Consider the following 24,720-nt stretch of genomic DNA (forward strand, 5'->3'; position numbering starts at 1 on the left):
TTTGGCATAAGGCCAGTAATTTTAGTGAGAAACAACTTGTCAATTACATTGACCCCCCCCCCCCACCGCAACCTTAGTTCTCACCTGGTATTTATTTTATCAACCCTAAATGGATGAAATGCAAAGCTGAATTCAATGGAATTTGAACTCAGAATCTAAAGAACCAGAAGAAACGTTGCTAAGCAATTTTTCTGACATGCTTGCTTACAATTCTGCCAGTTTGCCATCATAATACTCATATTTTTGGAAACATTGCCTAAAACAACACCACCTATATTTTTGAGCCCATCAACCCCTACTCCTTAATACCACCACCACCATCATCATCATTGCTGTTGTTATTCTTTTGGCTTTGCCTTAATTTATTCAAACTGCATTCAAGACACAACCAGAGACATCAAGGAACTAATTATTATTATTATTATTGATATCAATGTTTTGAGTGCCCTTCAAGAAATGAAGCCTCTCCTTGGCTCTTGGAGTTCTGTTTCCAGCAATGAAACCACATGACACCATAACTTCTGTACTATCAAATTGACAAGATCAGAGTACACCTGCCTAGACACATACACTTTTGACTATGACTAATCAACACAACAGTCAGTGTAAACAGTGACACACTGTCAGTTGTGTGTGTTTGTATATATATATATATATATATACCTTTCATACCTCTTTCTCAGTCAATCCCTCCTCTCTTTTACAGTCTCACTTTGCCTGTCTTATAAACACCCACAAACACACATATATTTATGTACATTTATGTATATACATAGGTGCAGACATGGCTGTGTAGTAAGAAGCTTGCTTCCCTAGCACATAGTTCCAGGTTCAGTCCAATGTGTGGCACCTTGGAGAAGTGTCTTTTACTATAGCCTCAGGCTGACCAAAGCTTTGTGAGTGGGTTTGGAAGATGGAAACTGAAAGAAGCTCGTTATGTGTATGTATTTTTGTGTCTGTGTTTGTTACACCACTGCTTGATGACTGGTGTTGGTGTGTTTACATCCCTGTAGATTAGTGGTTCAGCAAAAAAGATGACCACTCGAATAAGTATCAATCTTGAAAAATCATAATTACTGGGGTCAATTTATTCAACTAAAAATTAATCAAGGCAGTGTCCCAGCATGGCCACAGTCTCATGATGTGAAACAAGTTGAGGATAAAGGATAAATATATATTGATCATCATCATCATCATTTAATGTTCACTTTACCAAGCTTGTATGTGTCAGGTAGAATTTGATGAGGCAGATTTTCCACAGCTGGATGCCCTTCCTGTTACAAATCCTCACCTGGAAATATTTCCACCTGACCAGACATGTTTTTCCATGGAAGATTAGAAATAGACAATACCACTTGTATGGTGGTGATGCTCATTTACAACCGTCATGTGAAGTCAAGACAAGGGTGCATACAAACATACAAGAAGCTGTATTACCAAGGTAGTCACGTTGCTAGAGAGAACACAATACAAGCAGTATGTAGAGTATAGAGAATTATTATTGTTTATTCCTACAACTTGCAAAATGTTTCAGCTCCATACCATGACATATGAGGGTGGACTGAGAGTTCCTATGTTGACTGCAGAAGTGATGCTTGATGTGTGAAATCTTGCATGTATTAATTTCAATTCTTCTTATTCATAATTCCATTGTTTCTTTCCATGTAAACTGACTTCTGACTGTTCATAGAAGATTTCAACAGTAATTAGTAGTGACTTCTCTTGAAAATTGATAAAATATGGCTTTGTGGTGTTATCAAGTACCTGCAGAAAAAAGGGTTTAACCCTCAAGGACATTCATGCTACATCAGGGAATGATGCTTCAGCTTTATCAACAGTGCTAAAGTGGGCAACTGAATTTAGGAGGGAAGGCATGTCTAGAATATGGCCTAATGTTTGGATGTCCTGCAACCACCACTACCACCACCGAAGGAAACGTTAGTCATTTTCACCACATGGTGATGGACAACAGGTAGTTGACTATAAATCAAATGGCCATTGCTATTAGCATATCCCATGAGAGAGTTGAGCATATTCTGCACAATGAACTGCTGGTTTCCTTGAATGTTTCCTAGCCCAAGATTAGTATTGGGTTCAAGATTAGTATTGGGTTCATTGAGCCAAAGAGATTATCCATGCAGAGGAAACACCCTTCTTCACCTGCTCCAAAGAAGGTCAATGTCCTTTCATCTGCAGGGAAGGTGATGGCCTGGAGTTTTTGGGATTCAAAAGGCATTGTGTTGTTTGACTATCAAAAGAGTACCCCATCAATGGAGAGTACTATGCTAATTTGCTGAGGCAGTTACGAAAAGGTGTCAAGAAAAATCAACTAGGAAAACTGACAAAAGGGGTCTTGTTTCATTAGGACAATGCTCTGGCACACAAGTCTTTGCTTTCAATTGCTGCTGTGTATGACTGTGGCTTTGAACTGGTTGATCACCCTTCTTTTTCTCTTGATTTGGCTCCATTTGACTATCATCTGTTCCCCATGATGAAAAAACGCTTGACTGAGAACCAGTTTTGCAGTGATGCTGACATCATATCTCCTGCTGATGACCTTTTTGAGCAACAGGATGAAAGCTTTTTCACCAATGGGATCCAAGCACTGCAACACTGATGGAGTAAGTGTGTGAGCTGCAAGGGGTATTATGTTGAAAAATGAAGCTCATTTGGTCACATTTCATGTCAGCCATTGAACTTTTCAGCTGACCCTCGAAAGAATACACATGCATACACACACACACACACACACACATGACAGACATATAGCAAGTTTGTCATGTCTAGTTGAGGACATGTGACCATTTCTAGTTCAGTGCCATAACAAAATGTACTCAGTAAACTCTGTAAGTGGTTGGTTTTTGGAAGAGCATCTACATAGTCCTGATCCATCTAAAAGAAGCATACTTTGAATAAGAACAGCAATGAGCCACTCTACTCTTTTATCTTCCATCTTTGTCAAAGGTCGGAGCATGAAACCAGTTTGTGCCACAGCTGCATAGGTCATCTTTTAACGGTGTATCTTTAGGGTTTCGTTTTTTGGTTTTTTCCTGCCAGTTGGTAACCATATCATTGCAGTTCTTGCTGGAATATTTCCCCCCATTCATAGAATGTACCCTGCCAGTTGCTTCTACAGATATTTTAATAGAAATTAGAGCCAGCACTGATTTGTTATGATGTTTCATATCTGAATATGTCTAATGTAAACAATGCAATCAAAGATGGGAAAATAGGTAAAGGTTGTAAATGCATATTCCAGAAGTTCTTGCTCCTTCTATAGTGCCACATCCAACCCTTTAACCATCCATGAATTCATTGCTTAAATAGCTACTATATATAGTGGTGTAACACTCCTGGAGATACCAATTTTGCATTCTTATGTCTTTAATGACAAGACTCAGACATGTTGCATTGGCTCTTTAAAGCACCTCCTCGTTTGTGATCTTGTCTTACCATCTAATGCTCAAAATGTTTTGGAGGCATCTTTGTTGGAGAGTAATATGTGTATTTATTCTATATACCGTCTTTTCATGATATCTTTTTGGGAAAATCAGAGTGAAGTATGGAATTGCCATAGAATGTATTATGAGAATTCTACTAAAATGAACTACATACTACTCAATAAGTCTACAGACCTCAAAGAAAAGATGTGTGTATGGGGCGGGAATGACACACAAGCATATTCTTTCTTAAAAAGAACACTTTGTAGTTAAGATGTGGTTTGAAGCTTTGACTGTTGCTTCTAGTAGTTTAAATACCTGAAAAGAGCTTCCCCGTTAGCTTCTGTGTATGTCTATATATGTAGCTCTCCAAGTATTTGTATAGGTTGTGTATGTATATCATGTGTGCTTTTGTATGTATGCTCTGTGTGTCTATGTATGTATTTGATATGTGTTTTTATATGCGTGTACATAATGTGTACTTGGGTGTGTGCATTTTGTGTTTGATGTATGTGATTTGAGATTGGTGCATGTACGGTTGGCTGGTTGCTTGGCTGTATTCATGTAATGTAATGGAATGCTGTATGTATATGTTGTATGTATGTTGTCTTTGTTATAAATGGGTTTATGTTTATATTTGTTGTGTACATGTAGATTATCTGTATGCATGTTTGATGTGCTTGTTTGTCTATGCATGTATAATTGTGTATATATGTATGCCTGTATGTATACAGTGTGTATGTGTATATTGTGTGCTTATATGTATATATATAGAAAAAGTATGTATGCAGTGAGTACTTGTATGTGTCTTGTATGTTGTGTTTATGCTTGAATGTATCTGTGTCATGTAGACTTGTATGTGTATCGGTATGTACTGATGCATGCTTGTGTGTATGGAAGCAGTGTGTTCTGTTTGTGTGTATATGTACATAGTATATTTTTATGTTGTGTGCTTATGAGTCCACGTATATCTCTGCTTCGATGTGTGTATATGCACATATAAGCTTACATACATATATATGTGCATGCATGCGTGTGTGTGTATAGCCTATACATACATATTTACCGTCTCTTTTGTGTGTGTTGATGCCCACAATAAAAGATGAAGAAACAAAATGTTCAAGTGTGAACAATAATTTGTGAGAGCTGATTTGACTATAGTGAACAGTTGCTCTTCCCTGAGTTGTTTCATATACAGAGTTCAGCCAGTTAATTATCTCCTCTAATTCCCAGATGAGCTAAACTTAAGGAAAGTTAACTATTCTTCTGGGTAACATTGTCTTGCATTTTTCTAGTCATCATTTCTCTGGTTCTTTCACCTATCTTAAATGATCTGCAGCTCATCACATTTACTTGATTGTACGATGTCACGCAGACAATTACTTCATTGCCACCTTTTACACATACACACACACATGCATGCACATACACACACACATACATACATACACTGGCACATGTTTACACAACGTATTCCTTTCTTCTTTCTTTCTTCTCAAGCAAGATACACAAGTGACAGAGTTGGTTGAAAGAGAGGAAGTGATGTGGGGGGTGGGGGGTTGGCTGACTGGCTGGCGGGCTGGCAGATGAGTTGGTTTGTTGGTTGGCTGGTTGTATGGTGAAATAGATGATGACAGCAACAATTTGAAAGAAAGTGTTACTGAATGTATATATGTGTGTGTGTGTGTGTGTTCTGTCTTTCACCTGTTTCGGTCATTGAATTGCAGTCATACTGGAGTACTCCTTGAAGGGTTTAGTTGAACAAGTCAACCCCAATACTTTTTTTTCTTTTGTAAGTCTGGTACTTATTCTATTTGCTGAACTGCTAAGTTACGGGGATGTAAACAAACCAATACCTATTTCTTTATTACCCACAAGGGGCTAAACATAGAGGGGACAAACAAGGACAGACATAGGTATTAAGTCGATTACATCGACCCCAGTGCGTAACTGGTACTTTAATTTATCGACCCCGAAAGGATGAAAGGCAAAGTCGACCTCGGCGGAATTTGAACTCAGAACGTAACGGCAGATGCAATACCGCAAAGCATTTCGTCCGGCGTGCTAATGTTTCTGCCAGCTCGCCGCCTTAAAAATACCAGTTGTCAACAGGGAACAAACACAAAACCAACACACGCACACACACACATACTCACTCACTCACTCACTCACGCTCTCACGCTCTCACGCACATAAAAGACAGGCTTATTCCAGTTCCCATCTTACAAATCCACATACAAGGTTTAGTTCAGTTGAGGCTAGTGAAAGACACCCAAAGTACCTTGCAATGGAACTGAACCCAAAACCATGTGGTTGGGAAGCAAATATGTATATATTCTTTTATTATTTTACTTGTTTCAGTCATTTTATTGTGACCATGCTGGCACACCGCCTTGAAGGGTTTTAGTCGAACAAATCGACCCCAGGACTTTTTTTAAGCCTAGTACTTATTCTATCAGTCTCTTTTGTCAAACTGCTAAGTTACTAGGACATAAGCACACCAACACTGATTGTCAAGCAGTGACGGCAGGGTGCAAACACTGGCACAAAGACACACACACACACACACACATACAGACATATATATATATAAGCAGGGTGTGTAAGATATCTGAGGACATATGTATGTTTATAAAAAAACAGTTATGTAATAACAGATAATAACTTAATTTATCAAACAATGCTATGAGGATAAAAATAAACCTTCTTTTCTATAATCTTATTCAATAAAGCCACCTTCAGCTCCAACAACTGCTTCTATATGAGATCTAAATCATCTACATGCTCGCATCAAGTGGTCCTGGTTCATTTTGGACATTACTCTGACTTTGGCAGCTTTCAAAGAAATTTTGGTGTTATGGGCATGCTCATTGGCCTCTCTTTCAACAATGTTCCACATGTAATAGTCCAATGGATTGTGATTTTGAGAATTAGGAGTCTAAATGTTAGGGATTATGTGATCATGAAAATTTTCAGCCATCCATTCTTGTGTTCCTAGAGCCATGTGTGATAGTGCAGAGTCTAACTGAAGCACATATGACCTTCCATTGCATACACTGTCTATCCAGGGCTTAACAATTATTTCTAGAACCTCAATGTAGGTGGCATAGTTAATTCTAAGGCCTTGTGGAAAGAAGTGAGGTTTCACATGTCCCTCATTGCTGACACCCTAAAACCATGACAGTTGCAGCATAACACTTGGAACTTCAGAAGGGTCTGCACATTACTTCAGTTAACTTTTTGATCTTGGTCAAAGATTTTCTCATTTGAGAAAAACCAAATCAAACCTTCTGCTGGTTTTTCAGTTTGTTTAAGAGCCTTTTAGATCTGATGTAGTGATTTTCTTTTGCTTTTTCTGACAAATTTGCATTTCCTCATCATATAAGACTTATATCTGATGTCTTTGTGGACAACATTTCTGACTGTTCCTTCTGATACAAGGAAATCTTTTGCAATTGACCTCATGGACTTTCTGGAATTGTAATCAATGGTCTGTTGAACTTGCTGGATAAATTCAAGTGTTCTGATGATTTCAAAGTGTTTAGAATGCTTTTTATGCTTTGATACTGGTGATATGTTTCCATCTTCAGTCTCTAGCTTCTTACAAACTTTGTAGATGAAAGACCTGGCAACTTTTTAAAATCAAGATATTCCTAAATCACTATGCTCAGCCTTTATAACCACAATAACAGCATGCCTCTTCATTTCTTGAGTAAGGTGCGGGTCTGCCATTATTATTTTCTGAAACAATGATTATACAGAGTTAGCAAAAATGCAGCAATGACCCAAAAAAGGTATATCCTCAAATACCCTATGCACCCTGTGTGTATATATATATCTCTCTATATATAAACGGCAGTTTGTCTGTGCGTGTTTCTGTGTGTCTGTTTGCTTGTACCCTCACCCTGACCACAGCTTTCAACCGATTCTGATGAAACTTGACACACACATAGCCCAATGTCATAATTCAAAACTAACGCAGCGAAAATTTTGAAAAGTTCCCCCAGTTCTGAAAAAAATCGATAAATTCGACATGGGGTCGACAATCAGAAACACAAACCACAGACTGTCTAGGGGACGCAACTCGACCTTTTTAACTAAAAAAAAAATTTACCATCATTTTTTTTCCATTTTTTGGCTATAACTCTCTAAAAATGCTTTATAGTTATTTCCCTTACAAACCCGAGCAACGCCGGGCGATACTGCTAGTATATATATACATACATACATACATACATATATACAGGGATGGACAAAATAATGGAAACACACAGCATCATAATTTTGAAATATCTATAAAACCGTCAAAAGCTTGTTTATTTTTATGCTTTTTGATTTATTATTAGTGTTGCTTAATATGTTTTGCTAAAATTACTGTTTCTTTTCAAATATCATCAGTAAAAGGTAATTAAATTCATTAACAAAAGAGTTCTATCGGACTTTCAAAGTGGTCAAATTGTTGATGCTCGTATGGCAGGCACTAGCATAACAAAAACAACCGAAATGTTTGGTGTATCAAGAAGTACTGTCTCAAAAGCAATGACAGTCTTTTAGAAAGAGGGAAAAAACCTCCTCGTCGAAACCAGAAGAAAACCAAAACTTTCAGATAGGGACCATCGGACTCTTACGCAAATTGTTAGAAAGGTTCACAAAAGTACAGCTCCCCAAATTACTGCAGAGCTTAATGACCACCTCAAGAACCCAGTTTCCACAAAAACTGTTCGCCGGGAGCTGCACAAAACCAGATTTCACGGGAGGGCTGCAATAAGGAAATCAATACTTTAAAAAGAAATGTTGCAAGGTGTTTAGAGTGGTGTAAAAACATACAGGATTGGTCTCTAGAGCTGTGGAAGAATGTTATTTTCTCAGACAAGTCATCCTTTACCCTATTTCCGACCACCAGCCGAGTATACGTGTGGAGACAGCCAAAACAAGCATTTGACCCAGACTGCCTTCTTCCAATTGTTAAACATGGAGGAGGATCTGTGATGATCTGGTGGGGCTATATCTTGGAAATCAGCTGGCCCAATGGTTTCCCTTCATGGCAGAATTAATATAGTCAAGACTAAGCAATTTATGTGATCAAATTCATCCTATGGTTGCAGAACTGTCTTCTGGAGAGAAACACAATCTTTAAGGATGATAATGCACCAATTCACACAGCTAAAATTGTTACTGAATGGCATGAGGATCATTCTAGTGAAGTTGAACATCTTATCTGGCCACCACAGCCCTCAAATCTCAATATTATTTAACATTTATGGTGCATTTTAGAAATACAAGTAAGGAATTGATATCCTCCACCATCATCGCTACAAGAACTGGAGACTGTTATTTTGGTATAGTTTCTATGACCAGATCCTCTTTGTAATGTCAACCACTTTACAGTGTGTACTGGGTACTATTTTTTTTGTGTGTCTCTACTGCTAGTAAGGCTATCAGGCAGGTAACTTACTAGACAATAAAAGGCAATAGAAGGAAAAAAAAAAGTTCTTTTGACTCAGTGAGAGTGGGCGGGATGGGTGGGGCTGATATTGAGAGGAATATAACTATGTATAAATAAAATTAACATCTGCTTTTCTATGCTGTCATGAATAGACTAGGCTTTTTGTTGTGGTGTTTTTTTCACCAGATGCCTTTCCTGTTGCCAACCTTTGTTGCCTCTGAAAACATACAAGGAGCCAGTGTATCTACTCTACAACTGGAAAACACTTTCATACATTTACACACACAGGTGGAAGGATGCATGGGTTCTACAAGCACCATTACATGTAAACCATCTAAAAGAACAGTAACTCCGAACAAAAACTGATTTTTTTTAAAAATTAAATTTTCAGATAGACATTTTTAATGAAATGTTATTTTTAATATAAAATAAGTGCTACCAAATCACAACAATTACATGTAGAATAATTTTCAAAATAAACTAGAAACAAAATTTCCATCTGAAGGTTTAATTTTTTAAAATCACATAGACATCTTGAAAATATCTAGATAGATACATAGTACCAAGAGTTCACTTGCTTCTCCAGGTGGTTCATTGTTCTTGTGATCACATTAAAGGTTTCAATATTTTTCTCTCACAGCTGGGAGGAGGTACTTGCCATTTTGAGTCACCCTTGTCACTGGATCTATCATCTTCACAGTGGAGATAGTGACTAGTCACTCCTAACATTTCCAGAAAGTGCCATTTTACATATCTTCTCCTGCATCTTTGTGCCGGTGCCCAATTTCTTTAATGTAGATCTCAAGGATGTTCATTAGATCTCTGGGATGTTCAGTCATTTGGTTGCTGGAATATCATGCACTTATGCAATGTTGAAATACCATGAATTCTATAATTTCCTGTCTTGTGAGTGTAAGAGTATTCAACAGGTGTTGCATGCAGGGTCACAGTTGCTCTTTTCTAGTCACATAACTGTTTCCTTTGTTGCTACTGTTTTATAAGATGTACAGTTACGAACAGTTATGTGTTGAGCTTGCAGAATTGTTAGTACTAGCTACGGTGGTACATATTCTAGAATGGGAATGATACAGGGATGATTAGCATGGCCCTTGCGCAAAGATGACATGCAAATTCATGAAGCATTCCATATTTTTTTAGGGCGGTGAGCTGGCAGAATCGTTAGCACGCCGGGCGAAATGCTTAGTAGTATTTCGTCTACCGTTACGTTCTGAGTTCAAATTCTTCCGAGGCTGACTTTGCCTTTCATCCTTTTGGGGTCGATAAATTAAGTACCAGTTACGCACTAGGGTTAATGTAATCGACTTAATACCTTCGTCTGTCCTTGTTTGTCCCCTCTATGTTTAGCCGCTTGTGGGCAATAAAGAAATAAGAATCGTTAGTACATTGGGCAAAATGCTTGGCAGCATTTCATCCATCTTTCTAAATTCAAATTCCACCAAGGTCAACTTTGCCTTTCATCCTTTCAGGATCAATAAAATATGTACCAGTTGAGCACTGGGTTGATGTAACTGGTTTACCTATTTCTCCATGTAAGAGAGAGCAAGAGGGGGAGTAGAGTAAGAATATAAATACATACCACACATACACAGGCACACACATATGCATTACCTTTAATTCTTTAGAAAGTGATTCTTTAGAGATGGTCATACATTTCATTTTGTATTAGTTTATCAGACGAATATGATGTATGATTCAGTAAATGAAATTTATATCTAAAAATTGGAAAGACTGTTTGAAAACATAGATTTTCTAAAACTGAAGATGATAGAGAAATTGTATATTATTCTGAAAGGAAGAAGAGATTACCAGGAGTTGAAAATTTGTGATGAGAAAGAGAAGGATGGATTACAATGAAATGCTAGAAGATGTAGTTTTTTTCTACAACTTCTCTCTCTCTCAATATATATATATATATATATATATATACCAATACAAAATTTAGTTCTTTAGATGAAAGAATATGAAAGGGAAGTGAAAGGTAGAATATATAAAATTTCAAAAATAAAGTAAATAGCATTAAGTAATAAGCTGCTATAATTAGGGGTTTAAATCTTAATTATGTTAGCGGATCAAGTGAAGGAGAAAAAAAGAACATTTCTTCAAGGAATACATGCCAAGTAAAAGTATTCGGGTAAGTTAAGTCGCCAACATACTCGGTTAGCAGTCTTGGATGTAATGTGTATAATTAATGCTTAAAATCTTTAGAGATTTTAACATCAGTATTGTGTTACGGTGTGAAACAAGGTGGTGTTATAGATCCAGAGCTTTGCCACAAAATAGTTGCAGGCAAGCTTGAAAAGTGCATTTCCAAAAAATTGAGGCAGTTATGAAATATGGGATGAAGATAAACTGAGTGAAACTGATAAACTAATGATGAAATTGAATGACTTTGCTTTCATGTTTTTCATAAACTATTTTGATGCCAGGTGCAAACATGGCTGTGTGGTTGAGAAGTTTGTTTCCCAATCACATGATTTTGGGTTCGGTGCCACTGCATAGCACCATATGCAAGTATCTTTTACTATAGCCTTGAGTCAACCAAAGACTAATGAGTGGATTTTGTTGATGGAAACTGAAAGAAGCCCATCATATATGTATGTATGTATGTATGTTGTCCTGAGTGGTGAGGTTCCATTTCGGGAGTTCTGGAGTTGTGAGGAGCATGAAGTCACCACTTAATTACCATTATTCCTGGGTATCTTCTGACTCGGAATGGTAGTACCTGTAAGGGTCCCATGTGTGGGTTAAATAGATATCCCAGGAATAGAGGAGGTTCCCATTATATTTGACAAAGTTGTGGGGAAGGCAACTTTTCTAGGAGGAAGATACTGTGACATAAAACTTGCTGTCAAAATAATACCAATCATCTTGCATTGTTTGTCACTGGAAACTACAATGGCAGAAGTACTGTACAAGCTTTTGTCACTTAAATCTCGAGTGTGGCACTATCATTTCATTTTCTGGTCTGTTTTGCATTTAAATAAAGACTCATGGCAATGGATGCATGACAATGTGTAAAGTCGTATCTGTGCACAAGTGGGGATGAAAGTCAATTAGGCTGAATATGAGACAATTATTATCTGACAAGATTCAACAATCATCATATATGTTTGTGTATTTGTGTGTGATTGTCTTGACAATGTGTATTTGTGGTATCACACAAGTCATTTGTTTCCACTATTCCATGGAAACATATTTAGCCATGATGAAATTGTTATGATGAAAAACACAAAAATAGTCATGATTTTAAATGTGAAAATTTTTTTTTTTTTATTGTTCAGAAAATAAATGTTGTTACTTGAAAGAAATAATGTTTACACAAAAATAGTTCAAAGTTTATATGAGATGTTGTTGGATCAGGAAGCCACTAGTGTTTTTTTTTTGGAATTGTCTGGTTAGGATGTGTTGATACTGTTGTCCATTGTTTTGGTGTTGTTCTACTGCTCTGGTTTACTGCTTCAGTTTGCTATTTAGTGACTAAAATGCGTTGAATATATAGTGATCTTTTTGGTCAGAGATGAAATTGGTGATTCAATCAACAGAATGACCTGCTCATGAAATTAAAGTGCAAGTGACTGAGCACTCCACAGACATGCATACCCTCAATGTAGTTCTCAAAGAGAGTCAGCATGACACAGTATGTGAGAAGACAAGCTCATTTTTGCTAGCTCAGTAGAGTGGAGCAATCTGAAATAAAGTATTTACTGAAGACTGAACTCATGACTTTGCGATCATAAGCCAAACTCCCTAAGCCCCAGCTTCACTCACTCACACACACACACACATGTACAACAAACTTCTGTTCATTTCATCACCACTAAATTCCATTCCAGGATATAGTAGACAATCACCATGCAGTGATACTGAACCTGCGATCACGAGGTTCACACATATCTTCACTTGCACTCAGACACATCTAATGTGTGTGTGTGTGTGTGTGTGTGTGTGTGTCTACCTAGCATGTCAAACAATCCACTAAAAATCAGAATCGTCATGTTGAAAAAGTAAACCAGATTTCTTACGCTTCTGTTCCTGGGTAGTAGAAGCCATATGTGTACCCGCACCAAATCTATTTTATAAACACACCTATTGTACAGGACTTAAGTTGTTTATAAGAAAACAGATTTACGCATTACTGAATGTAGGTGTGCTGAGAAACCCAAGGAAGAACTGTGGGATATATATATGTGTATATATATATATATATATATATATATGCACATACTTACATATAAACATACATACATATGTATATATATATATATATATATATATATATAAAATGAAGTGGGGAGATGGAGAAAGAAGTAGGTTTGTAAACCATGTGTTATGTGTGTGTGTGTGAAGTGGAGGAGTGGCTTGTATGCGTGTTGTGGCAAGAGCTTCGGTTTTGGAGTTGCAAATCTTCTAAAACGTTAATGTCACATGAAAGGGGTTTTGTTTGGTTTCGTGAACAAAGAATGGTAAATAGAGTTGTGATAAAATTTGTACACATGCATGTGTGTGTATATATATATATATATATATATATATGTATGTATATCCCCTATGCATACGTATATGTGTATACACACACATATATGCTTATGTATATGTATGTACATGTGTGTATGTATATATATATATATTTATATATATACACGTTTGTGTACATAGGTATATATATATGTGCGTGTATGTATGTATACACACAGATGTGTGTGTGTATATATATATATATATATATATATATATTCTTGTTTTTCATATATATATATATATATATATGTATATATAAAACAAAAGAAGGAAAAAAATATGGTACAGAATTATGTGCCTGCGAGAAGTTTTGGTGTCTTATCTGTTTATAGAGAACAAAGAAAAACCAAACAAAAAAAAACAACGTCCGTATGGAAAAAAATAAATAAAAATAGACAATAAAAAAACAAAATAAATGATGGAAGTGTATGGTAGTGTCAACCTTTTTTTTCTTTTTTATTTTATCCTCTTTAGATGCTGCTGACATCATAATTGCTTCTTTAGCTGAAATGGAAGTGAGTCAGTAAGAAAGTGGAGAGAGTGAGATTGAGAAAATGGAAGTTGTTTCATCAATTATTTACACACACACCACACACACACACACACATATATATATATATATATATATATATATATATAAGCAACAACAACAATAACAGTGATAATAATAAAATAAAAACAGGAGAGAAAAATAGGTGCAAGAACATAGCAAAAGTGTTTTATGGCAAAGTCAATTGCATAAACTTTTATACAAATACATGTCCCGCCTGTCTCTCTTACCCTTTGTGTGTGTATATATACAGACATACACACACACACACACACACACACACACACACACACACATATATATATACCTTCTGCTCTCTCTCTCTCCAGTTTTATTCTGAACATACACCTTGAACATCATTCTTGTCCCGAATGACTGTCCCATTTTTTGAGGATTATATCCTAGTCTTACGTTATCTGATACGGCCTTCTGCTTTGGTGTGATTGATAGAGTATTAGTTACCATTTCTAGCTTGTCAAGTGGCCTTGCAAACTATGTTCCTGCTTCTTGTTGTTGCTGCATTATTCCAGGTCTATCTGGAATATACTTGGAGGCGCAATTGCCCAGTGGTTAGGGCAGCAGACTTGCGGTCAGAGGATCGCGGTTTCAATTCCCAGACCGAGCGTTGTGTGTGTTTATTGAGCGAAAACACCTAAAAGCCCCACGAGGCTCCGGCAGGGGGTGGGGTGGTGGCGAGCCCTGTTGTACTCTTTCGCCACAACTTTCCTGTTTCTTGAGTAACACTGCAATGAACTGGCGTTCCGTCCAGCTGGGGGAACACATACGCCACAGAAACCGGGAAACTGGGCCCATGAGCCTGGCTAGGCTTGAAAAGGGCGACATTTTTTTTTATCTTGAACATGCAGACATACCTTCAACAGCATTCTTGTTCTAAATGATTCAATCTTTTGAGGGCCGTATCCAAGTCTACATTATCTAATATGGTCAAATGATAGGTATGATTTGATAGAGATTTAATTGCTATTTCTAGCATGTCAAGTGACCTCATAAAGTATGTCTTGGCTCCTTGTTGTTATTTAGTCTTATGTCAATCCCAATTAACCAGACTGATGATCAAATACATTCCATCCTTGAGCATCCGAGATTTCTTTCAAGCATTGAATGTCTACAACTACATTACCCATCAGATCTCAGCCCCCACCCCATTCTCTCCCCCCTCTCTCTTTCTCCCCCCTCTCTCTCTCTCTTTATCATTTCAAGAACATATGATGTACTTTGAGGGAGATTTGGTTATTATTTCTAGGTTGAATTACCATCTAAGATTACATATGAAACTCAATGGCATTGATTTTTGCATTAATTCTTGAACTGATATCTGTCTGTCTGTCTGTCTGTCTGTCTGTCTGTCTGTCTGTCTGTCTGTCTGTCTGTCTGTCTGTCTGTCTGTCGTCTGTCTGTCTGTCTGTCTGTCCGTCCGTCCGTCCGTCCGTCCGTCCGTCCGTCCGTCCGTCTGTCTATCTTTTTGCCCATCTATCTATCTATCTTTCTTTCTTTCTTTTTAACTTTTATTGTATCAGTTATTGGACAGTGGCCATGCTGGCGTACCACCTTGAAAGGTGTGGTTGAACAAATTGACTCTGCTTCTTATTTTTTACGTCTGGTACTTATTCTGTTCATCTCTTGAATGAACTGCTGAATTGTGGGAACATAAACAAACCAACTCTGTTCCTCAGGTGATATGTGTGGTTGGACAAAATAGACACACATATACATATATATATACATGCATTTATACAACAGGCTTCCACACAGTTTCCATCTATCAAATCAACTTGCAACGCTTTAGCCCAAAGGACTACATAGTGGATTGAACTCAAGACCACATGAATAGGAAGCAAACTACTTAACCGTGATATATAGGCATAGTTGTGTGGTAAGAAGTTTGGTCCCCAACCACATGGTTCTGTGTTCAGTCCCACTGTGTGGCACCATGGGCAAGTTTCTTCTACTATGGCTTTGGTAGACAGAAACTGAAAAAAGCCCATGTGTGTGTGTGTATATATATATATATAGAGAGAGAGAGGGTAAAATATATATATATCTTTCTGTCTGTGTTTGTCCCCCACCAATACTTGACCAACAGTGTTGGTGTGTTTACATCTCCATAACTTAGCGGTCATTATTGAAAAATAACAGAAATTCTCATTATTATTACTACAGGCTGGCAGAATCATTAGCATGCTGTTAGCTGCATTTCGTCTGTGTTTTATATTCTGAGTTCAAATTCCTCTACAGTCAACATTGCCTTTCATCATTTTGGGGTCGATAAATTAAGCACCAGTCAAGTACTGGGATTGATGTAATCGACTATTCCCTTTTCACAGATTCCAGACATTGTGCCCATAGTAGAAAGGATTAGCACACTGGACAAAATGCTTAGTGGCACTTTGTCTGCCTTTACATTCTGAGTTCAAATTCCACCGAAGTTGACTTACCCTTTTATCTTTTCAGGGTCAACAAAATAAGTATCAGTTGAGTGCTGGGATTGATGTAATTGACAAACCCCTCCGCCAAGGTCAACTTTGCCTTTCATCCTTTCGGGGTCGATAAATTAAGTACCAGTTGCATACTGGGGTTGATTTAATTGACTGGCCCCCTCCCCAAAAATTTCAGGCTTTGTGCCTAGAGTAGAAAAGAATTGGCAAACCCCTGCCCCTCAGACTTGTTGGCCTTGTGCCAAAATTTGAAATCATTATTATTACTAAGGTGGCAAGCTGGCAGAATCATTAGCATGCCAGGCAAATACTTTGCATCATTTCATCTCTCTTCGTGTTCTAAGTTCAAATACTGCTGAGGTCAAATTTGCCTTTCATTCTTTCAGAGGCAAAGTACCCTAGTACCCTTTGAGCACCGAGGTTGATATAATCGACTCGCCCCTTCCCCTAAACTTGCTGGCTTTGTGCCAAAATTTGAAATCATCATCATCATTATTAGTATTGCTCTAGGTGTCAAACTCTGAGACATAAAATATTGGTTTACGTATGTAAACCAGTTTACAGTTTTCATTAAGTGTAGTAAATATTGAATATGGCAAGAAATGAAATGTTCAGTATTGTTATAACCTATACTGTCATTGGTGAATTCAATACACATACATGAAATATATATATATTATGTATTGACAGAGAGACAGAGAGCTGTAAATGTCATTGCAGAAGTGAAATTTATTTAAATTTGTACCAGGTTCTTCTTATTTTAATGTCTCTTCCAAAGAAAAAGAGAGAGAAAAATGAAAATGGAAATTATTTAAATGTTTGTGGTTGCAAAAAAATATAGCTCAGTTGTTAAATTTGTCATCCTTCCATCTCAAATAAAATGTTTTCTTCCTTTCTGAAAGCAGAGAAAAAGAAAATTATATATTGAACATCAGCAAATGCTAAGTAAAAGAAAAAAACCATTCTGAGTTCTATTATATCAAGGTCATCTTAAGAAATTAAATATATTTATTTTTCTCTCTACAGTGAAAAGCTGTAACTCTTATCTTTTCACAAAAGACTAACTTATTTGAATTTGCCAACATATGAAATTTAATATATACAAATGTGTGTGTGTGTGTACAGAGAGAGACAGAGAGAAAAAGTCCATATTAGTGTGTCAGCATAATTTATAATTTTGTAAAGTTAACATATTGTTGTTTGAACAAACTTTTATATATATTGTTTTCCTTTTTTATTTTTATTTTGAATTATATATATATATATATATATATCGCGTGTGTATCGTTGGCGATTTTTTTTCCTGCGTCTTCCCTTCCTTGGGTCTTTCCTCTTCCTATGTTTCTAACGAAGAGCTCCACTTGAAACACTAAATCCTCCTTCTTTCTTTCCTTTCCTGAGTGTCCAATAACACTATACTTGTTCCACATCCTTGTGTTGTGTTTTCTCTTTGTGTTTTCATGTTTGGATTAACTATATATATATATATATATCGTGTGTGTATCATTGGCAATTTTCTTTCTCTGTCTTCCCTTCTTTGGACATTTTCTATGTGATGCAGAGCTCTGCTCGAAATGTGAAATCCTCTTTTCTTTCCTTTCCTGAGTGTCCAATAACACTGTACTTATTCCACGTACTCACGTTGTTGTTTTTTCTTGCTTGTTCATGTTTGGATCGACTATGTGTATATATATCATCATCATCATCGTTTAACGTCCGTTTTCCGCGCTAGCATGGGTTGGACGGTTTGACCGGGGTCTGGGAAGCCAGGGGCTGCTCCAGGCTCCAGTCTGATCTGGCAGAGTTTCTACGGCTGGATGCCCTTCCTAACGCCAACCACTCCGCGAGTGGAGTGGCTGCTTTTTACGTGCCACCTGCACAGGGGCCGGGGGGTCCGGCATCGGTCACGATCGGTTCGAGCTTTTCTAGAGTTGAGTTGGGGGGGGTCCAGCTGAGAAAGGTTCCACCAGTGAAAGAGAGGGAGAGATAGTGGGGGGGGGGGTGCAGGTAATATAGGGAAGCACCAGTGGGGAAGGTTGGGGTAAGGAGGAACGATGACAGGGAAGGGTTGGTGCAGGTTCGTAAGAAATAAAAACATAGGATATCACGAGGCGGGGAGGGGACTGGAAGGAGATAGTCGGATTGAGGCAGTGACAGATTCAAAACAGGAGGTAACGTAAGATCAGTGGGGCGGTTGATGAGCTGCGGCGCTAGCAGCTTGTCTTGGTGGGGGGAAGGGGTAGTACACAGTGAAAGCATGTGAGGAGGAGGGGTAGGAGGGAGAGACACACGTAATGGTGGTGGGGGAGGAGGAGGGAGGAGGGCATATCCGGTGTAGATGGTGAGAACAGTGTTCACCAGTATTGGTGGTGGTGGTGGGCGGGCGGGTTCACTGGTATTGGTGGTGGCGGTGGGCGGGCGGGTTCACCGGTATTGGTGGTGGTTTGCACCGCCAAATGGCGGAAAGATGGAATTAAGGATTGAAGGTAACCTTAAAGGGTTAAATTTCGTAGAGAAAGATAGGAAAAACAAAGCAAGTTACTGTATGAGTTCAGACATTTAACGGTAGTAACGAATGAGCAACGAATGAATGTATGTTGTATGAGGTACGGAAGATAAATGAGATAAAATCTTTTTAACTTGCTGTGGACATCAGGCTGGAAGTTGAGTTGGAGAAGAAGGAAGTTTGAATTGGGGGTTGTAATGGCGATTTTCGGGTTTGAGCAGAAGAAGAAGAAGAAGACATCGCCAAATGGCGGAAAGATGGAATTAAGGATTGAAGGTAACCTTAAAGGGTTAAATTTCGTAGAGAAAGATAGGAAAAACAAAGCAAGTTACTGTATGAGTTCAGACATTTTACGGTAGTAACGAATGAGCAACGAATGAATGTATGTTGTACGAGGTACGGAAGATAAATGAGATAAAATCTTTTTAACTTGCTGTGGACATCAGGCCGGAAGTTGAGTTGGAGAAGAAGGAAGTTTGAATTGGGGGTTGTTATATATATATATAGATGCATGACTGTAGTTAAGATGATTACAGTTCAATTAGTAAGTTCTAGTGCAACATTTTGGTCATATATTTCCAATCATATCCAAATATTGGTTTCAAATTTTGGCACAAGACCAGTAATTTTGGGGAAGGAGTAAATTGATCGCATCACCCTCTGTGTTCAGCTTGTACTTATTTTATCGACCCTGAATGCATGTAAGGCAAAGTTAACCTCATGGAATTTGAATGCAAATCATAAAGACAGATGAAATGCTGCTCAGCATTTTGCTTGGTGTGTTAACTATTCTGCCAGCTTGCTGCCTTTATCATATCCAAATATTGATGCAAGCCTTATCTGTGAAGTTTGATAGCTGAGAACTGTGCTGAAGACCAGTCAATAGACTGACTTCTCATACACTGCATTACACTGTTTTAATCCTAAGTATTATGCTAAGAGTATATCTATGGAATACTCAGCTATTTGCATAATAATTCAGTTAATGACTAACTTTATTGATCAAATAATCAAAATGCCAGTTTTCCAAAAATCTATGCAAAATCCATTTTGTTCAATAATTGAGAATATGTCCATCCATTTTCTCCTGGGAAAATCATAGGGGTAAAATCCTTTGGCACCTTCTTCATTAGAGGTGCCTAGGAGCCCTGGACTCTGGACACTATTAGTTGCAATCAGAAGCAACCATTAATACACTTCCCAACTGGATTCCCAAACATGACCAACTGAGACCAAGGATATTATCTAACCATCTCGTTCTTCTTCTGTTTCTGGATCTCCTGCTGGTTGGCTTGGCTTGAAGAATCTGTCTGGCAATTATTTTCTGGCTTTTAATCATAAATCCCTTTGCTAGATCAAGGCCAACCTAGGGCTAAACAACAGCAACATCTATCTATGTTTTGTGTTCAAATTCCACTGAGGTTAACTTTTTTTTTTATATTATTGGCAGATGTCTGAGAAATAAGTAGTCCTATTCAACATTTTCATGTAATTAAATCAGCAATTTTCAACTTGCTCAATTTGAACTCTTGTTTCAAAACAAACTGTACCTGATCATGCCTGACCCTTAAGCAAACCTCATGATCAGAAGCATTCAAGCCATGACTGTCTTGTTATTGATTTTTTACTATTATTATTTTCTAAAAGGATAAGGCAGCGAACTGGTAGAATCATTAGCATACTGGGCAAAATGCTCAGCAGTATTTTGTCCATCATTATGTTCTGAGTTCAAATTCCTCTGAGGTTGACTTTGCCTTTCATCCTTTCGAGGTCAATAAATTAAGTACCAGTGAAACACTGGGGTTGATGTCATCGACTAGTCCCCTCCCTGGAAAATTTCATGCCTTGTGCCTATAGTAGAAAGGATTATTTTGTTAGATGGTAGAATGTGCTTTTGGATCTTGGATGACATTATCCACTTTCCGTCCACCTATCTTCTCTGTTCACTGTTCCTGGGAGGGTCGTGGAGGTACAGTCCTCAGGTGTTTCTTCCATAGGGTCCTATCAGAAACAACCATCACTACAAGGGGGTGCAGGAAAGTTCCCAGCTTTGGGTGAAAGAAAATACAGAAAGATCAATTATGATTTTATTCAACATATTCGGCTCTCAGATTTATACATTTATTGCAGTAGTCCTTCAGTTTTTCTAAACCCTGTAAAAGAACGCAGAAGGTTGGGCCTCCAACCAGGCCTTTCACAATACCCTTAAAGCCAGGAACTTTTCAGCCCCTACTCACCTACACTCACTGGTTGGATTATTATGGGTATTATCCAACCATCTTGTTTAGATTGGCTCAGCTTGAAGAATCTACCTTACAGTTCTTTCCTGCAACATCCTCATCATAGGCACAGGCATGGCTGTGTGGTAAGAAGATTACTTTTCTACTACTTGGTTCCAGGTTCAGTCCCGGTGTAGCACCTTGGGCCAGTGTCTTCCACCATAGCCTCAAACTGATCATAGCATTATTGTGAGTAGATTTGGTAGATAGAAACTTAAAGATATCCATGGTGTGTATGTATGTATTCATATATATATATATATATATATATATATATATATATAAGAAATATTGAATTTCTAAATCTCTCGTAGAGACCTGTACGGTGGTGGGGCGATAGAATGGTTGTATACTGTCAATCTAACAAGAACGTGATAGTAGGGGGTACACCACCGTTGTATAGCCCTAGGAGGCATCGAACGCCTCCTGACAGCTTCGACACATTTTTTTCCCTGTATCCTTATATACATATACGAAGGGGAGACAAACACCCCCAACCGCCAGAACTGCATCTAGGGACACCGTGTTTTAGGATCATTGTCCTTCATCGGCCTAGAGTAGCATATATATATATTTATATATATGTATGTATATGTATACATTTGTGTGTATGGCTTTGTTCTGTGTTTGTCTCTCTATCACTGCTTGATAACTGGCCTTGGTGTGTTTATATCCCCATAACTTAGCAGCTCAGCAAAGGAGACTGATAGAATAAGTACTAGGCTTTAAAAAAAGTCCTAGGGTCTATTTATTCAACTAAAACCCTTCAAGGTGGTGCCCCAGCATGTCCACAGTTAAATGACTGAAACAAGTAAAAGAATAAAAGAAAAAGATTGTGTCCATAATACGAGTGCTGTGACCTCTCAGTGCAGACATGTAACAGCTCAACCTGGAGAGACACCCTAATCTCCAAACTACACACCCTGTTGAGTAATGTTACTCCTGTGATTCTTCTGAGAGACCCTGTTTCAGCTGCTTATATTCATGATTGTACTCTTTCATCAATCATTTCACAACATTCATGGCCATTGGTCAGGATAGGCATGGAAACCAAACTGAAAAGAGCAAATTCACGCCGACCAAAGCCTTGTATTATCTCATAACTTCAGGATTTTGATTAGGATCGAATGTTGAAGCTGGCACATTACTCTACCAGCACCTGCAATTCTGGCATCCTTTTTGACCACCTATTTCCCTTGTCTTGCATTAATGAAAAAAAAAATTGGGAATTTGGAAACATTTCCAAAAATTTATACCTTTAAACATTTTAAATTTAAACTTTAAATGGTCGCTGTATTTTTAGTTGCTTTGTTCCTACTTTTGCTAAGGTCACAGAAAGATCTTAAAACTTATATAGGTTTTGTTGTGATAAGTAAAAAAGGAGAACCATTAATTGTTTCAGTATTTCACCTGAGATTTTGTCTACATGTAAATAATGCATTTAGGTTTATATTTCTATTTCAGAAGCATTCAATATCTTATATTAATATGGTGGTTATTTCTGTCTCTCATATATATATGTATATATGTCCATATATATGTGTGTATGTTTATATATATAAATATATAATTGTATGCATGTATGTCTATGTATGTGTATATGTGTATATTTATATATGTGTGTTATAGTATGTATCCTTGTGTGCTTATGTATGTATGTGTGTGTTTATTTCTATATATGCATGTATATATAAGAGGATGTGTGCTTGTAAGTGTATGTATTTATAAAGTTTGGTTTATTTTTTCCTGTAATCATGTCTGAAGTAAGTTTGGAATGATATTTAAAAATCTGTTGCTACAAAAGAAAACTAAAGTGAAATTCTCTTTTTCCTTTTCTTTCTTTTCTTTTTTTCTTCTTCTTCGTTTCCCCTTTTCTTCATATTGCTCCTAGCTCAATTTTTCATATTCCTCCTCTATTGTTCATTTCTATCTTTGCTACATGTGACTCATCCTCCATCATATTCTGAGACGTTTTGCTTCTTTCTACAACAATAGTCTCATGCAAAAATATCAAAGAAAATCCGTGAAATTTTCATTTTTTGTTTTTGGTTATTAAAGATATGCAAAAAGAAAAAGAAAAAGAAAGAAAGAAATCACACTCAATCACACACAAACTCAGGAAAGAAAGAATATCTGTATATTGGTTACAAACAGTCCCAACAAAGACAAGATATTTCCCCCAAAATGTATGCAAACAATACAAGGCTTATGTGAAAAGAGTGTGCATATCTACTGGCAGTCATTTTGTTGATAATAGCATTTTAAAAGTGTATATCCACATACATAGACACGTATGTGTATATATATATATATATATATATATATATATATATATATATATATACACACACATATGAAATATTTACTCATAAACGTGTGTATATATGCGTGTGCATAAATATATATAAATATACTGTAGTTATATATGTTCATGTGTGTGTATATATATATATATATACATATATTTATATTTGTGTAAATATATATGTGTGTGTGTGTGTGTGTGTATCCATACATATATATAGAATCTGGATGAAGGTAAGCAAACAAGCAGATAGTCAGGCAAGTCACACGCAACCAGAGTTTTCTTCAGGTGGTCTAGAGTGTGAATAAAGACTAAAGTAATTCTTATTCAACAATGAAATATCTATTCTCATAAACAAATTATGTATTTTTCAAGTTGCTGCGTTTCCCTCATAGAATTTTAGTATTCCATTGCTTCTACCTTTCCATTGTAGAATTATTACTTTAACCCATTTTGTAACCTGTATATGCATCTATCTATTTGGGTGTATGTATGTGTGTTGTGCCTATAGGAATCGAGGATGTTGTATGTTGTACAATGTGGGTTTTCTCTAGTATAAAGAATGATCCTCTTTGAAAAAATATTTTTCCATTTTGAATTGTTTACAAGATTCCATGTTATTACCATTTTCTTTGATTCTGTTACTGATCATTTCCAGAGTTTTAATCAGTTTTCATTTTCTCTTGTTAGATACTTTCCACAATATTTTCACTGTAAATGTTTACATATTAATATAAAAATTGTTAGGTTAATATTATGTATAATGTGTGGTATTTCACCTACAGCAAGACACCTGTTCCTGTCCCTTTATCATGCTTTAACCTTTCATCACCTGGCATAAAGCCCACCTGCTTCAATACTACACCTTCCTCACTTGAAGAGGTTTTACCTTTCAAGTTACTGGTGTCAGTACCTCTTAAAAAGCACCCAATACACTGTAAAGTGGTAGGCATTAGGAAGGACATCCAAGTGTAGAAATCATGTGAAAGCAAACTACAATTTGGTGCAATCCTCTAGTTCACTAGCTCTTGTCAATCCATCCAACTCATGCCAAGATGGAAAACAGATGTCAAATGATGATTTTTTTTTACCTATTTTCCAGTCAGTATTGTAAGATTTCTTCTATCATTATTTCATAAATCTCAAGAGTTTGGTCTGAGTACATTGGACAAGAGAGTCTATCTGTTTAATATCTAACA

The 24,720-nt window shown here is 37.1% G+C and overlaps 1 protein-coding gene and 1 non-coding gene across 5 annotated transcripts in view; both read left to right on the plus strand.

Annotated features, from left to right (window-relative positions):
• LOC115226650 (centlein-like) overlaps nucleotides 1-24,720 on the plus strand; it is a 410,125-nt gene that overhangs the window by 61,963 nt on the left and 323,442 nt on the right. The window lies entirely within an intron of this gene.
• On the plus strand, nucleotides 9,934-10,040 carry LOC115208831. The gene has a single exon (XR_003881276.1). It is a non-coding gene; the product is annotated as a U6 spliceosomal RNA (small nuclear RNA).

The sequence above is a fragment of the Octopus sinensis genome, linkage group LG2 (genome assembly GCF_006345805.1).
Source record: "Octopus sinensis linkage group LG2, ASM634580v1, whole genome shotgun sequence".
NCBI lineage: Eukaryota > Metazoa > Mollusca > Cephalopoda > Octopoda > Octopodidae > Octopus > Octopus sinensis.